Raw genomic sequence first — 16,753 nt, 5'->3', positions numbered from 1 at the left:
ATAGTTCATTCACTAATAACATGTTAATGGAATAATATTCGTCACTAAGACACTAGGTCCCCAGGAAAGAAAGATCCATAAATTTGAATATGTTTAATTGTAAAATGGTCTATTGCATTCAGTTGAAGTGTGATAAATTATTAAATTAAGTTCAGTTTTCGGCAGAAGCATGCCTCTCTATATTCTGACCGACTTGACCAATGTCTTTTTTTTTCAAACTCTACAAAATTACTCGACTGGGCATTTGCCCGCCCCCCCCCCCCCCCCCACTCAGTGTTATTTAGGGTACGCATATGCTCGTACCCTCTTTTTGAAAGCACCCCCTATCTGAGGACTGCCAACATTTCCGAACCCCCCTTTCGCGGGCTTTTCGCGGGCTTTTCCTGCCTTGGAGACCCCCTTAAATCAGGAAAAATGCTTAATGTACCCCCCTAAATTCGGAATAATTTCTCAGGAGTCCAAAGAGATGAGAGAAAAAAAAAAACACCCCCTTTTTAAAGAAATCTCCGGGTGAAAAGTCAAATACACCCCTTTTTTTACAATTCTCGGGCCGGACTTTGTCGCACGAAAAGTACCCCTTTACCGGACATTTTGGCAACACGCATGCGGTCATTTCGACCTCTGAGTGGGGGGGCCGGGGGCATTTGTGGGCACTAATCTGACTATAACATAAAGAACTGTACACGAACAAATTTACCTTTTATTTTCGTGAGCCGCAAGTAATCGGAAAATTGTCTAATTGCAGGTTTTAGGACTACATTTTTACTATTTTTTCACAAATTAAAGCTGCTATCATCGATGAAAGTAAATTTCTCGACATAATTGGGCTTTTGTATTTATATTTTATCATCTGTTAGATTTTCCCCTTGTTAGTTCAAATAAAAAGTGAAATAATATTTCAGGATATTTCTGTGTGACAATAATCACTACTCAAGCTTTCCAATGATATTGGCGACTTCGAACCTCGGACATCAAAGGTAACAGCACACCACCAGTAGATTCTATTGTGCAACCATAGAAAACGGCAGCTGCTTGGAATAATTTGTTGCCAGTTGGGTCTCCAGCTCTTAAACTCCTTGGAACTACCAAATGTTTATTGAATGAACCTTTAAATTGAAGTATAGCAAAGTGTGCGTATAATGAGCAGATTTTCCGAATTGGCCTTATTGAAACAACCGAGGTCTTTAAGCTCCATAACAGGTGCACCTGTTGTTTGATAGTAGGTCAAGTAGGTTTAGGGTTCCAGCCACTTAACTCTGAATATCAAATATCATAAGACATTAAACCCAACTTTGAATAACTAATCATTTAAAGAAATTTAACAGTATTAATCTACCTTTCAAGTATCGATCAGTGTAAAATCTAGCTTAAATTATGTATTTTTGCGTCTACAATACGGCCCAGTAACATTTCCGCAGATTATTATTATACCCTGTTTGGGAGGATGAGTCCCTAGGGGGGGGGGGGGGGATTTGGCCTTTTGGGGAGGAGTGGAGGGGGTGGAATCAGCTACAGTTGACACCCATCCTCCTGTCTAGACAATGTAATAGTATCATCATGATCATTGTGCTAGTTTATGACATCATTCACAAATTTTTATTTCAACTCTGCCATGATTTCTATCATCTTTGGGTTATTGTCATTTACCTGTGAAGGAAAGAGCACGAAGAAGCACACCCCTTATTTTTGGGGTTTCATTTCATGAAGTTCCTCTTGGGTTGGTTATCCGGGAAGACAAATCAGACAGTCATCAGAGACCTTTTATGCCAAGTAAATTTCGACTATACTATAGGTTCATTGGAATATTAAATGTGACCTTTCATCTCGTCGAAATAAGGTCTCAAGAGAGACCTTTGTTTACCCATGCTACTCGCTATCATAGTGTATCGTTGATACTCGTTAATTTTTGTCCTATCCAATATTGTCTGTCGGCCTTTATTATCCTGCAAAGTCCTTTTATGGGCATGGTTGTCTTTCCATCTGTTTGTAAATTGCGGGGGAAATGGTGTATAACGTTTTAAAAAAGAAGTTTACTGCATGACCCTTGCCTCAATTAATACTTTTATGAAACATAATAATAGTATTCAGACATTATTACGTTCAGCAAAATGCTCTTGGATATAAACGTTGTAAAACGTTGATTATCAGTCATGACTTTGTAAGAGTGTGTTTTCATGACTTTGTCCTATATCATGGATGTCTTTATTTTTGCTTATCATCATTTTGATCGCGTATATAACGTCGACCACAACACTCTATCAAAGAAAATGTTGTCTAAATAGGGTGTGACTAACTATAATGATGACGACACACGTTGAAACAGCAGTGAATAATCATATTGTAGTGCTGCCTTTCAAAATATCGTCAAACGTCCAACAGGGCTACCAGTATTTTAGTATTTCATATTGACAATTAAAGAAAAATATAACGTTTCATACAAAGTTCTAAATGTCAAAGTACATGTATACCAGTTTCCATGGCTTCTTACCAGGCGCGGATCCAGGATTTCTTAGGGGAGGGGACCCAAATTTAAAAAAAAATGTTTTGGTTCTCGAAAATTTAAAAATTTGCACCCCCCCCCCCTCCTTGAGCGCCAGGGGGGGGGGGGGGGGGCAAACAAGGTAAAAATCGCGTGTTTTTACTTAATTTTTTTCTCAAGGGGGGGGGGGGGGTCCCCCTGGCCCCCACTCTGGATCCGCCACTGCTTCTTACATCTTGTTTGGGAATCTCTGGATATATATACTCTAATAGTGAACTTTACCGGTGGAACCTGACAGCTCATTGCTCAGGACTTTTGTGTCATAAAATATTTGACATAGTCCATGATTGTTTAAGAATTTCTGTTCTGAAGTATACTAGCATGACTATTGACTATATAGTTTTACAACGCTTGGTAAATATATTATTATTGGTTAAAAAAACACTTGAAAAAAACACCTAATGTCTGAATTCCGTAGTTAAGACGTACTATATTTCACAATCTGATGTAATTAACGTTGTTGAATTATATTTAATTATGTTAAATTATTTTCGTTCTCTGTAACTTCTCATGTACTTTCTTAAGTTTAATGTATTTACCTTGTTAGGCGCCTTGAGCATCTCTTGGGGTGGATAATTATTATGTGCGCATTATGTTGTTATTATTATTAAATTAGTTTTTTTTAAATAAAACTTCGAACAAAACCAAACTTACTGTCATTCTTTAAATATTATTGTATTCATTTTTAGCGAATTTTTTTTTTTTAATCGTTTCACTTTGTAGGATGACCAACTTATACGTATTTTTCCTGTCTGTATATAATATAGGCCAACAGTTTATACAAACATCTCCGAAGTTTTGTGAGCTCTTTGCTACTTGTAGCTACTTGCTCCCTCTATAAAGAAAACAATGCCTAATTGGTGACCATTGGTCTCCCATGATCCTCATTTTCTTATGTTAATTGAGAGCTGAGTTGATGAGATAGCCACCTGTCAGTGACTTTCCAGGGGGTCTAATTAAAATTCCGTTAATCGTCACATGATTAAGTCAAGTGCTGCGGAAGCTCAAGCTTATAAGTCATAACATGAATCGAATTGGTCATGATTTCACATCACAGCTGTTATCAAAGGTCTATAATTTCAAATGATAAAAGGGAGAAGGGGTTACGTCACTGTTTATAGGAAACAGACATCCATGAATGAATAATTATTGTTCATTTCCACTTTGTTTAGCGAATAGGATTTATGCATGTGAATAAGAACGAGGTCTACGAGTTAGCCAATCGTGTCACTCATGCAGGTATTATTTAGAATTATTCATTTGGGATGAGGGCGGCGGAGGGGGGGGGGGTGTCTCCCCAATCTCCCCAAAAGAGAGATACAAGATCGAAAAAATAATAGCTCTTGTGTCATTGCATAAGTAACGTTATTAGTACATCGATAATTAGGATGATATAATGGCAAAATCTTTAATTGCTCACTAATTCAAAATCAAACACAGTATAGTACTTTAATGTAACTATCTGTAATTCATTGGGACGTATACGTGGAGAAAATTTGGTGATAATGAAGATCCCAAGTATATTGTATCCATCGTAATGTACGCGTCTTCCATCTGGCATTTTAATCGGAGCATCGAGAATGCCATCAGACTAATTCAATTGGCAGGATGTCCTTTACCGATGACCTAATCACAGATACTCCTATCGGATTCTCAATCAGGTTCAGGGGCAACACCATGGTTGGATAAAGCCCTATATCGATTCGGTATTGTCCTTTTTCTCTGTATTATAGCATTCATTAGTCTTGTCATGATGCTATAGGGGCGGTGGTGAGGGGGGAGGGGGAGATATTATCTGAATAAGTGGAATGTAATGGAATCTTACTGGTTGTTGGTGATCGTGGTCTTGCATTGTTGCCTGCGTTAGGAAAAGTGGGAGAATAATTCTAACTACTTGCATACCGTTCATAATAAGGGGGGGGGGGGGGTGAGATACATACATTATCCTACTTACAATAATTGTGTATGTATATATACAAAAGAAATATGTATGTCTACGTCACAAACCTCCGAGTAATCATTAAAGACAGTTACAAATATTGTGCTGATGGAGACAACGTGCAATATTTTGGTTGTTGCAGATTCGGCTTTTTTTTGGGGGGGGGGGAGGGGCGGGGGCGGGGGCGGGGCCCAAAATGAGTGGAAATACAGGGCATAGGGAATTCCTAAGTGCATGGTTAGACTGCAATATAATTAGGCATAGAGGTTATAATAAGCATCACTATCATCTTTTGAATCACTGACCCTTTCCACCTATACCTGCAGCTGAACGCTTTTTTCCTGATTATCCTCACCCACCATCACACCAATCTTTCATCCTCCTCCCTTATCCTGTCAGCCAGCATCTAGCTTTACGGGTCCTCCCCATCATCACCGCGTCCTCTTACCCGTGCGTCGGGGATGATGGATAGACCTATATAAAAGGACTACAACATGGATATGATTTGCTGCTTCATTGTGCAGCTCAATCGGGTCAGCATGTTCAGGGAGACGAATTTATATAGAGGCGACCCATACAAAATGTGCCCGGCCTCAAATAATTGTAGCCCCCCCCCCCCAACCCCTGGCACCTGATAATGTGCTACCCTTGTTTTGTGCTTTTTCGGAATTGTACCGCACTTCCTTTTTAAAAGGATAACATATTTGTACATGACATGGATTCATCAGTGTGCTTATTTTATGTCTCGAGTCTAAGTCATAATGATTAAGACATATTATCTGATTAATATTACTATGTTTTTGAAATTTGTTCATGCTGGTTGGTTAAATCTGCATGACTTCGTGGCGCCGAGTAACTGCTCAGGTTTAGGCTGGTTTCAACGGGAAAGTTAAGTCTTATTCCCTTAATCATGCTTATGGTATAAACAGTCATGAGTATTATAGCCTACGCAGAGACACAGTGTCCCTGGTATTGACATACACTGTCATACAGTAAGACAAACCTTCGTGTACTAGTATTAAAGGTATAGACCAGTTCTGGTCATGTAATTGCATTGTGAAAGAAACGTTGTGGAATCGATCAGAAAAGGTTGATCATCTAGCATATAAGTATTGGTGTGTGCTGCAAGGTTCTGGAATCATCAAAATAATAACAAATTTGGCCCAGTCTTGGTAAAGTAACAAGCAATGTACACAGAAAGATGTATATGGTACTACATGGTACTACGCTATCTATCCAGTCCGGATAGATATAATAATTTACCAAATATATCAATTAGTAGGCGGTTTCCCGGCAAAATTCTTATCACGTATTAGTCAAACATATTCTTTCACGTGATTGGTAATAAGGGCTTCCATTTCATTTTTTGAGAGGGGGGGGGGGGGGGTGGGCGTTTCTAAAACTGGTCTATAAAAGTTATTATGTACTACAGCTGACAAATTTTCATGTGAAAATATGTGGTAGAAACTAGAATCAAGATTCAAGGCTGAATCCGTGTACATGAATATTGATCTGGATATTACGGATATTATTACGGACCTAAAATGATTTCTTAACAATTTGCCCCTATAGCCTATAGTATAGTGTTTGCTTAGCTGTTGCCGCCAATATTGTGTACCAATTTTCACAATTCTTTAACAAAAATTGTTTTCCCGCTAGGTCAAATTTCAATGTTTTGGGGATGAGAGGGAGAGAAGGAGATGAAGTGTGAGAGAGAGAGAGAGAGAGAGAGAGAGAGAGAGAGAGTGGGGGGGGGGGGGGGGCCTAAGGACAAAAACAAAAATCCAATCCATTACCAACATGCAATTTCTAAATTCATTTTGTATTGTATTGCCCAATTAATCGCTTCTATCAATCAACTTTAGCAAAGTCCAGAGACAATAATATTTTATCACGAATTGGACTCAATGGTGTTTAGCTCCTCTCATGAACTTCGACGTCCTTCAGAAAATGCGTAATTATAATCGAGTGGCCTTGTGCATCCTCATGATTGATATATTTTGTCACTCCATCTGTCTGCATTTGTGACAATGATCTAACTACAATTATCGTTCAATTTTTCGTATTACATGCCGAAGTCAAACGTTGCATGGTGGTAATTCTTTATCTTCTTTCTTTGGGACGTATATTGTCAATTGAAGCAAAAACAAGTTACATGACATGACAGTCCATGCATGGTCACACCGTGAAAATCCTTTTTGTGCAATTCAGCAATTTTTGCCAATCCATTTTTGCTATTCCATTTTTGCCTCGATCGTAATATAATAGTATATAAGATTATAATATAGAGTTGTAGAACAATCGAAACAAACAAGAGCTTTGTTATTGCTAAACAATTCATGTGATCCAGTTTGTTACCTTCCATCGAATTGCTTTTATCTTACTTTTCCAAATGACATTTTCTGATTTCCAGTATTACATGTACTATTCATAGTAGCGTAGGAAGTTATTCATAATTTCCGAAGATGTCAAAGGTGATGATATGATAGGGATATCATAGTTCCTTCGACACCCTGTCACTGAGCAAACTTAATCTTCTAGCCAGACAGACGGAATTTCCGCCAAGCATAATAAGTCGAGTATAATCGCAGTTCTCCTGTGTTTAATCGTGTCAACTCACACATTAGTGATGACGGTTCAACACACTGTTGGAATTGTGACAAGAAAATATACTTTTTTTAATGTAATGTCTTTTCTGCTCTTCAACATTGTAACATGAATTATTTAAGAATGATTGTTGAAGCCTTGAACACAAGCTATCCGAGTCCTGACATTTGATACATGTAAATTGGGTTCGATAGGTCAGGGGTAAGATTACTGTGCCAAACACAACAAACATCTGTCATGACGGTGGTGTGCAAAAACACTGACCGAAACTCAACGCTAAATTGTACTTTCTGTATTACAAATCTATCGAATGCAGAGCTCGAAATGTACGTCACTCAGTTATGAAAAATGACTAGGGGATATTATTATAGTGTGAGTTTACAAATACAATCATGCATGACCACCGAGCTCATCGCCCGTACAAGACTTTTATGATTGCTCTCGATACTTGCATTGTCCATATTATTTGCATCATTTGTTTTTAATTGCCGTTAATCGATCCATACAATGACTTTTAGTTTCATTCTCTGAATATCATTCTGGAAACGATTCAGCTTCTAATCATATTTGTTTATCGCGAATGATCATCAAGAGTTACCAACGTTTTGGTTTCCCTCTCCACACCCATTGCCTCACTTCTCTTCCAGGTATTATTACCAGGGAGATACTGTCTCGGAGTCCCAAGTGTATTGGGATGCATACATGTCTGGTTTGATGTAGATGTCACTGAAAACAAGATAGAGGTCACAATGCAACACAGTCAGAGGTCAAGACACGTAATGGTTGCCATGGCCTCAAATCGATCAAATATGAAACTCCGAACTCCTTGTAGAGAAAGTTGAGTTCTGGGAAGAGGTGAGCGTTATCATTGTTATTATGTAAGTTTGGAAAAACATCAGATAACATATGTTTCCTGAAAAACATGGCTTTTCAAATGCTTTCATATTTTAAATATGGCATGTAACAACATACAAATCGGGACGGATTTTTTTTTCTCCACATGTTCGTGTGGCCCCATATACATCTTTCTGTGTACAGTGCTTGTAACTTTACCAAGACTGGGCCAAATTTCTTATCATTTTGATGATTCCAGAACCTTGCAAGTACACACCAATACTTATATACTAGATGATTAACCTTTTCTGATCGATTCCACAACGTTTCTTTCACAATGCAATCGCATGTCCAGAACTCAACTTTATCTTTAAGCATTATACATGTCCATGATTTGAGCATGATGAGAATGGTAAAGTGCTGTGATGTCAAACTGGGTCAAGGTGAAGTTGATGAAACCGTGGTCCAGGATTATACCTGTGTGAGCGACATCATGCGGCATACAACTTGCTTGAACTGTGATATACCAGGGGTGTAGAATATGATGCAGTTGTTCATAAATTATAGCCGTCTGGTCTAGAATAAGACGGTCATTTGTATTACCCGATTGGTCTATTCCCATAATGGTCTTCACCCATATTAATGCCATGGTCTATACTCACAGAGCCAGTCTACTGTCCACAAAGTCCAATAATCATTTCGTCTACTTATCATTATTTGGTTGTAATGACTTTTTAGGCTAATACTAGTCATTTGGTCTAATTTTCATGTGGTCTAATCTCCACTAAGTCTTCTACCCATTTGGTCTATCAATCATTTAGTCTAATTGCCATTTGGTACAATACCCAGTTTTCTAATGCCCTAATGCCCATCAGTAATTGATGGTTATTATTATTTACGATGGCGGGATAGTATAGACGGGCTGGATGTAGACCATATGGGAAGAGACTAATTGAGTAGTAGACGAACTGGTTGTAGACCATATGGGAAGAGACTAATTGAGTAGTAGACGAACTGGTTGTAGACCATATGGGAAGAGACTAATTGAGTAGTAGACGAACTGGTAGTAGACCATATGGGAAGAGAATAACCGAGTAGTAGACGAACTGGTTGTAGACCATATGGGAAGAGAATAACCGAGTAGTAGACGAACTGGTTGTAGACCATATGGGAAGAGAATAACCGAGTAGTAGACGAACTGGTTGTAGACCATATGGGAAGAGAATAACCGAGTAGTAGACGAACTGGTTGTAGACCATATGGGAAGAGAATAACCGAGTAGTAGACGAACTGGTTGTAGACCATATGGGAAGAGAATAACCGAGTAGTAGACGAACTGGTTGTAGACCATATGGGAAGAGAATAACCGAGTAGTAGACGAACTGGTTGTAGACCATATGGGAAGAGAATAACCGAGTAGTAGACGAACTGGTTGTAGACCATATGGGAAGAGAATAACCGAGTAGTAGACGAACTGGTTGTAGACCATATGGGAAGAGACTAATTGAGTAGTAGACGAACTGGTTGTAGACCATATGGGAAGAGAATAACTGAGTAGTAGACGAACTGGTTGTAGACCATATGGGAAGAGAATAACCGAGTAGTAGACGAACTGGTTGTAGACCATATGGGAAGAGAATAACCGAGTAGTAGACGAACTGGTTGTAGACCATATGGGAAGAGAATAACCGAGTAGTAGACGAACTGGTTGTAGACCATATGGGAAGAGAATAATTGAGTAGTAGACGAACTGGTAGTAGACCAAAGGGCAACTCATCGATGCAGTCTGTTATTCGGATCATTGTGTATAATAACAGATCCAACTATTATCGCAAATACGGGCATCCATTTTCCAGCAGACTCACCCCCCCCCCCCCCCAAAGATCATTCCACCTGTAAGAAATGTGCATCATAACTTATAAATCATTTTTTAAATGGTTTCAATTACTCATGGCTGTGCTCTAATTGCTTTGCGGAAGCACTTACAGTCATGAAGCGATACTTGATAAATTGTACATCAGTCCAATTCATATCAATATGGATATAGATGTGAAACTACAAACGCAATTATAATAGAGTGCTTAGTTTCGTCCAACATGCTTGGCGTATTCTACATCAAGTACAGTCATATTCTGTTATGTTCAGTATCATGTATATTTCAGGCACCGAAAAAAATATACCTTTGTTTTTATCCCGAAGAACGGATATGAAAATGCATCGATGCTACTTCCATCACTGAGGAAAATAATGATCACTTTAGAATTTGGTAAAGTTTCCACCTTGTGTAAAGATTTTGTTTTCGCGCTGAATGTATAGTATCCCTTTATGGAGTAAGTATCTGATTTATAGTGTATCAGGTGGATATTCTACACAAGGTTGCCTAATAGAAAAAAATGTATATCATACAGCCATTATAGTGATGGTAGGCGAAGTATGTGTTGAGGGTTCAAATTGATATTCCAAAAGGTATCCTCCAATGGTATCCTAGTTTTCTTGTCAGATGAAGCAAAATTGTTTTCAAAGACGAATATTAACTGAGTTGTAAAAATTGTTGTAAAGGATTTCCTTATAAAACAAAGTTGAGCATCTGGATATGGAACGTCGTAACATGCAGTCTTTTACATCATGTTCCACCCGTGTCTCTTCCAGAAAAGAAATGATGCTATAATATATTGTTTAAAAAATAAACACTGGTATGAACGTAATTATTTTTGTTTTCCATAATGATTCATACAACTGTATATTGTCAACCATTTTCATAATCATGCGGGCCTACTTGACTGTTTGCTCGTCATTTGCGTATATAGCTGTGGATAACATGCGGAAACACTAGACAAGGCTGGTACTATAGTTCCGTGATCGTTACGATCCATATAATACTCACGGTCAATAATAGGCCCACATTTATTGGAGGATATATTACTTCACTTTCAAACAATAACAACCGGGTTTCCTTGAATTTCCTTCCTTGATCCGATTAACAGAATGATTATTGGAGTTGTTTGCTGCTGCCGGAAACCCCCTCTCTCAATCGACAAACATGGGTGACATTATAGACATATTTCCTTATACGAATTTTACCAAACCTATTCCTTTGACTTTGGAAAACGCGGGTTGACATGCTACATATTTCAGGAAAACTATGCAAGTACAAAGTTACTACTGTTTTTACCTCACTAATAGCTATAGAAGCTATTGGCGGATTAAGGGATGAAGGGCTGGTGGGGGGGGGGGGGCGCTAGGGCTCAACCGGCTCATTCTAGTACTCCACCATAAATCTTTTTTTTTGTTGCTCTTTTCAAATTTAAGACTAAATACGATTGGGATTGTGATTTTTTAATTCTATTGTTTGTTCAAGTTTTTTGTTTAGACCTTGCCTACCTTTACAAATCCTTGGTTCGTCTTTAATATAGCCTACTCCGTCATCAATTTGGGATGCACGGAAACTTCTTGGCTCTGTTGTATATTATCATATTGTTGAACTGAAATAATAATGATGTACACGCGTCAGGTGTCTAATCTGTGAGCTGGAAACCTTTGCACGCGCAGAAATGTCATGGCTTTCTTGTGCACTTTGTTACGTTACTATCGTATCATTGAAATTGAGAAAAAAATGTACAAAGTCGCACACGTGAAAATAATTATGCAGAATATGAAAACGATTTTGTCCGTTCTCACGTGTTCAGTGTTGTTCCCTTTATTTCGACATTATCTTGGATTTGTTCGCATGCACATACTGCAGCCTAGCCAGTGAACACGGTCGTATCTCATTCAATTCAATTAAATTCAGTTCAAATTGTTTGGCAACACAAAAAAGTACAAATCATAAAAACAGAATACATAATAGGCCAGGAATAATATTGTAAGAAGCAACTTGTGCTTGTAAATGAGACACTTTATCAAATCAAACACATGAATTACACAAGAAATCAAACTTACATGGTTTCAATATACATATATTTTTAAGACCGAACCGAGTTTGGATTATACACCGTCTTATACTTTTTGAAGGCTTAGAACTTTAAGAGAGATTACCGAAGTGATTCTTCCAGCTATCCAACCATTTTTCTATACGCAACATTTTACTTTCTTATCATTTGAAATGTATGTTATATGTATGTTTTTTAGAACTTGTATGTATATATGGATTTCGGAAATAAAAACAAACAAAACACAATTTAATAGTAAACCGCCGAAGTGCTTAGTCTTTCAACTTTTCCAGAAGAAATTCATAATCTACAAAGTCAATTGCTTTCTTCAGATCTAACATGCCTGCAATAATACTAACTTCCCATCATCGATACTTATGAGCCAATCACCCGTAACAATAATATTGATAGGGCAATGGTCGGAGAATAAAGTGGCCTTAAACATGATTGATACTCAATAAAATTATACGTTTTTTATTTCGATATTAATAAGGTTAAAAGACGATTGTTTCAAGTATATTTGATAAAACTGCATGGTAGAATTGAGATTGGCCTATAATAATCCCAAGCCGCTATTCCATAGGCTAATACACGTGCAACTTTCCATTGAACAAGTAAATACTCTGTAATGCGTTAACGGTCGCTTTTATATAGAGATATCCCCAACCACAATTAAATAAGAAAACATCTCGAAACATTCGAGAGAGATAAAAGTCACCATGATGTAAGATTTTGTTTGGAGAATCTTGAATCTTCCTCTTCCGATTGGGCTACATCACTGGGCTGTGTTTGTCTCGATAACGGAGATGTTTAGCTCGTTTGGAAGATAAACGATGAGGATGTTATTCTGATACATCTCGACACGTTTCTCATGTTGGAACCGTCCAAGGGTCATCTGGTTTGACCTGGAAATGTGGGATGAGGGAGGAATGCCATGTTTGCTTGCATCGGTGATGACACAGTGACTCGAGCGAGCGTCTTGAGAGTACCAAGTCTATTTTGAGTTTAAAGGTACTATGTCCCATTTGCAGGCACAAAAAAATGAAAAAGTTAAATTCCAACTGCATTTGAAAGATAATACTAATTTAGAACTTCCCTAAAAAAAGGTGGGGCTTGAAAATTTCTTCAAATGGGAAAATAAAGACTATTAGTTGTCAAATCGACTTTAGGGCTATAGAGCCCAAAAGTAATAGTCTTAGTTTTCAGACAATTGTACCGAATGGTCATACGTTTTATGCTGCGCAAAGATTCAATCGGTTTAATCTTGGCTATCACAAGAAGTGGGTTATTGATGTAGACAAATGCTCATGTACCCTTTACAACTCTTTTCATGTATGTTATTACCAAAGAAGAAAAAAGCCAGTCAGTCACTCAATAGTGTCTGACAGTAAGGTCTAGCAAGTAAACGGGTTTCCTTGCATAATTTGAATATGAGGACACTGCTAACGTTTAAATTTCACAGATAGGACATACATGACATATTCATAATTCCTGCAAAGTTCTACAGCATTTGAGGTTGGCTGCAAAAGGGACATACCTTTAAAGGCAATTATTATAGGCGATACTTAGCCCTTTTGTTTATAAACTCTCCGAGTCGTAATAACTCACAAAGAGTTCCCTTACATCAAGACATGAATTAAAATCCATGGGGTTTTCCTTAACTTTGAAGTTTGTTTATTTTTTGTTTGTTTGTCTATTTCCCACCTTGTTGGATTACTTGGTTCCTAATATATATTAACGTGAGTGTTTTTTTTTAATGACGTGTATGATAACAAAACGAAGGAAATCAAACCCATACCGTGTTACTGAAGCAGTTTGACTCATGAAATCTGTGTTATTCAATCATATCACTTGTTAACGTTATATCATTTTGGTATGATGATGAATAATAAATAACTTTCATGGACGCTGCAGTCCACCTATAGTATTCCGCAGATTCGTAATTGAAAAAAGTAATAATTCTGCTTCACCGCATGCAAAAAGCAATATATCATTTTGAGCGATCGTGCGTGGCACGTCATGGTATGCCAGACAGAGGATTTGAAAAATCACTGATATTAAAAAAGTGTCAACTTCAATTACATCTCGGAAGAAAGAATACTTCCTAATATTACACTCAAAAACATGGTTGGGAGATTCAAAGGTAATATTTATCAGAAAATGGTTTAAAAAAAAAAACTAAGCCAACTGTGGTGGCTGTAATGGTATGCTAATCCTATGGATATTACTTCGGCTGAGTGGCAGATTTAAGCTCATCCACTTTTACATTGATTTGATATCCTTCTGACTTTTAAAACTCAACAGACCAAGTTTTCCAGTTGTGTGACATTACAGGGACACGAGGCTGCATATCCCTCCCCACCACATTTAATGGTTAAAATAAAAGAGAAAAAGAGAAAATTAAATTCATGGAGAAGAGAAGATTGGTACAAAAAGAGATCTAACCGACCCTGCCCCACCCCTATCCCCAGAAGATTGTGGTGACAATATTTTTTCTTTCTATAAAATTATTATTTGAAAATAGTGAGTGGGTAATCCTGATGATACCCTTGTCCTCGTTGATGCTATGGTTACGACGTTGTCATATACGAACATATATAAAAACAAATATAATAGCCAATGTAACTCTAAAGTATACCAAATATCTTTGGAAGATCACGAGCATAACCTTTCCTCATTCGATAAACCATGGGGCCGTGAAAGAAATTAAATCATTGGCATTGTCATTGTCATGTAGTAGGTCCATGGATATACTATTCGGTACATACTCACCTTTCTCTCCCCAATTCTCCCTCTAACCCCCCCCCCCCCCCCCCTCTCTCTCTCTCTCTCTCTGCCGTTCTTCCATGGGAGATGGAGGGCGTCTAACATGTCACCCTTTTCAGTGTTTACTGTGTGAAGAAGATTGAGCTCTGTTTAATCAAAGATCTCTTTGGTTTAATCATTGACCCTGGTTGTAATCAAGATGGAATACCTGTTTCTCCCTTCTAAATCTCGAGATGGGGTATCTCATTTGGGGGATTTCCCTTTGGCTATAGTGTTCAATTCAAGTATGGTAATTTCGCAATCGTGTCTTACGTAGATTATAGATTACACTCACATAGAATATTCAGGCTCATTTTAACCATGGACCTGCAACGAAATGCTTTAACTGGGAAATCCAATGTGTTTGAATTGCACATCATTATGTCTATCTTGAAAAGTTTAAAAGTAGAAGTAAGAAAGTTCCAAGGATGTTTTGTCTGTTGTAAAGTCGAAATCTGTATCTCTGGAGTTGTTATATTTATATTTTTGTCGACAGAAATATTCGTCTATATTTGGAGGAGTTTTTATAAAATCACACCTACATAACTCTACTATAACTCACACCTACATAACTCTACTATAACTCACACCTACATGTAGATCCTAATACAAAATTAATGATTGGTCAAACGCGGTCTCGTGTTATTCATTTACTGATACTATCCCACGTTTTTCATGAAAAGGCGTGCAATGCAATAGTTTCCAGTGCTATCTATTACTTGATGTATTCGTTCAATTAATGTGTTCTCAATGTTCATGCAATTCGGGTTAATTATTGCCCAGACTTCGGATAGTGCTTTAAATTAGCCGACGACGCGACGGCGCCTTTGCATTCTGCCTGGCTATATATCAATGTCGTATATACTCGATATTCTCGCTAACCCTCAAACATGCCATTTAAAGGGGAATTAACCTCAAAACACGTGTTAAGTTTTTGTAGGCCATTTATAATATTATCTGAAAAATATGAAACATCATACATTTGACGAAGAGAGGACGTAACTCTTCTTCAGAATCCTGCGTCTTTCGCGGCTCTGAGAATTTTCAGAACGTCGCCATTGTGTTTGCGCACGACCCGTTCTATGACGTATTGCATGGATTCGACTGCTATTGCGTACGTACGTTTCCCTGCTGTGAACCGTAAAATGATCAGTGCAGATCACATCGTTTTTCCTGTCGTAATTTTTGTCCAGAAATTTCTCCACCTTCAGAGCTGGTACCTATAGCTTAAATATTTCATTGCGATTGTGGTTGCAATATCACGGGCGGCGATCCCCAAAATATATAGCAAAAACTGACTAAAAACTGAAGCACTCTCTAGCCTCTGGAGGGCCCAAGAGTGCAGCATTTAGACTTATGAAAATGCAAACATTTTTTCGCTCGCCCGCTACGCTCCCTCGCATAAAATAATTTTATTTGGCCTACAGCAATGTTTTTTATATCAAATGAAACGTTATGTTTTACTCTCTATGTCATGATAGTGCCTCGTAATAATTAGTCGAGAGGTTAATGAAAAACATCTCTTTTCTGGCCGCATGTAGGATTAATACACAGATACAAGCGCTCCCATTTAAAAATAAAATGTTTTCAATAGTGATCGAAAAGTACCCGATTGCGTTTGTCTGATAATTTAAGATCGAGAGAGAAAAGTCAACACTAATAAAAAAATTATGAGGTGATATAATTAAGATAATAAACATGACTCTAGAAAGTTGCAATAATTGTTGATATCGGTAATTTTGAAGATGATTCTATATTACCAGATGTTTTAATTATCTGTCCCTTGATACATACAGATTTCGAAGCACTACGTACAGTGAGCTTGATTCCCGCGTTGTTCACATGTACTTAGTACATCCTGCACTGTTAGTATGAAGAAATAGGCTGGTGGTTATTGGTTTCCTTTTCAACCCTGGCACCTCTTATACCGTAGACTAGCAAAACACAAAACACGATAAACATAATTATAGACACAACACGGTGAACAAAATATCAAGATCATATATTTTTGATGGGCTTTTGGGTTAAAGACAGAGTTGAATAGACTGGTCATGGGATTACATTGAGAGAGAAAATGACTGGAAGCAGTCGGGAAAGGAT

The 16,753-nt window shown here is 37.8% G+C and overlaps 1 protein-coding gene across 1 annotated transcript in view; it reads left to right on the top strand.

Moving 5' to 3' along the window:
- Positions 1–16,753, top strand: part of LOC754244 (carbohydrate sulfotransferase 11) — a 47,079-nt gene that overhangs the window by 1,045 nt on the left and 29,281 nt on the right. The gene's annotated exons all lie outside the window — the stretch shown is intronic.

This window comes from Strongylocentrotus purpuratus, unplaced genomic scaffold (genome assembly GCF_000002235.5).
Source record: "Strongylocentrotus purpuratus isolate Spur 01 unplaced genomic scaffold, Spur_5.0 spur5_scaffold_6, whole genome shotgun sequence".
In the NCBI taxonomy this organism is placed as follows: Eukaryota; Metazoa; Echinodermata; class Echinoidea; order Camarodonta; family Strongylocentrotidae; genus Strongylocentrotus; species Strongylocentrotus purpuratus.
The sequence above is the reverse complement of the archived record's forward strand: the minus strand, read 5'-3'. Positions and strand labels throughout refer to the sequence as shown.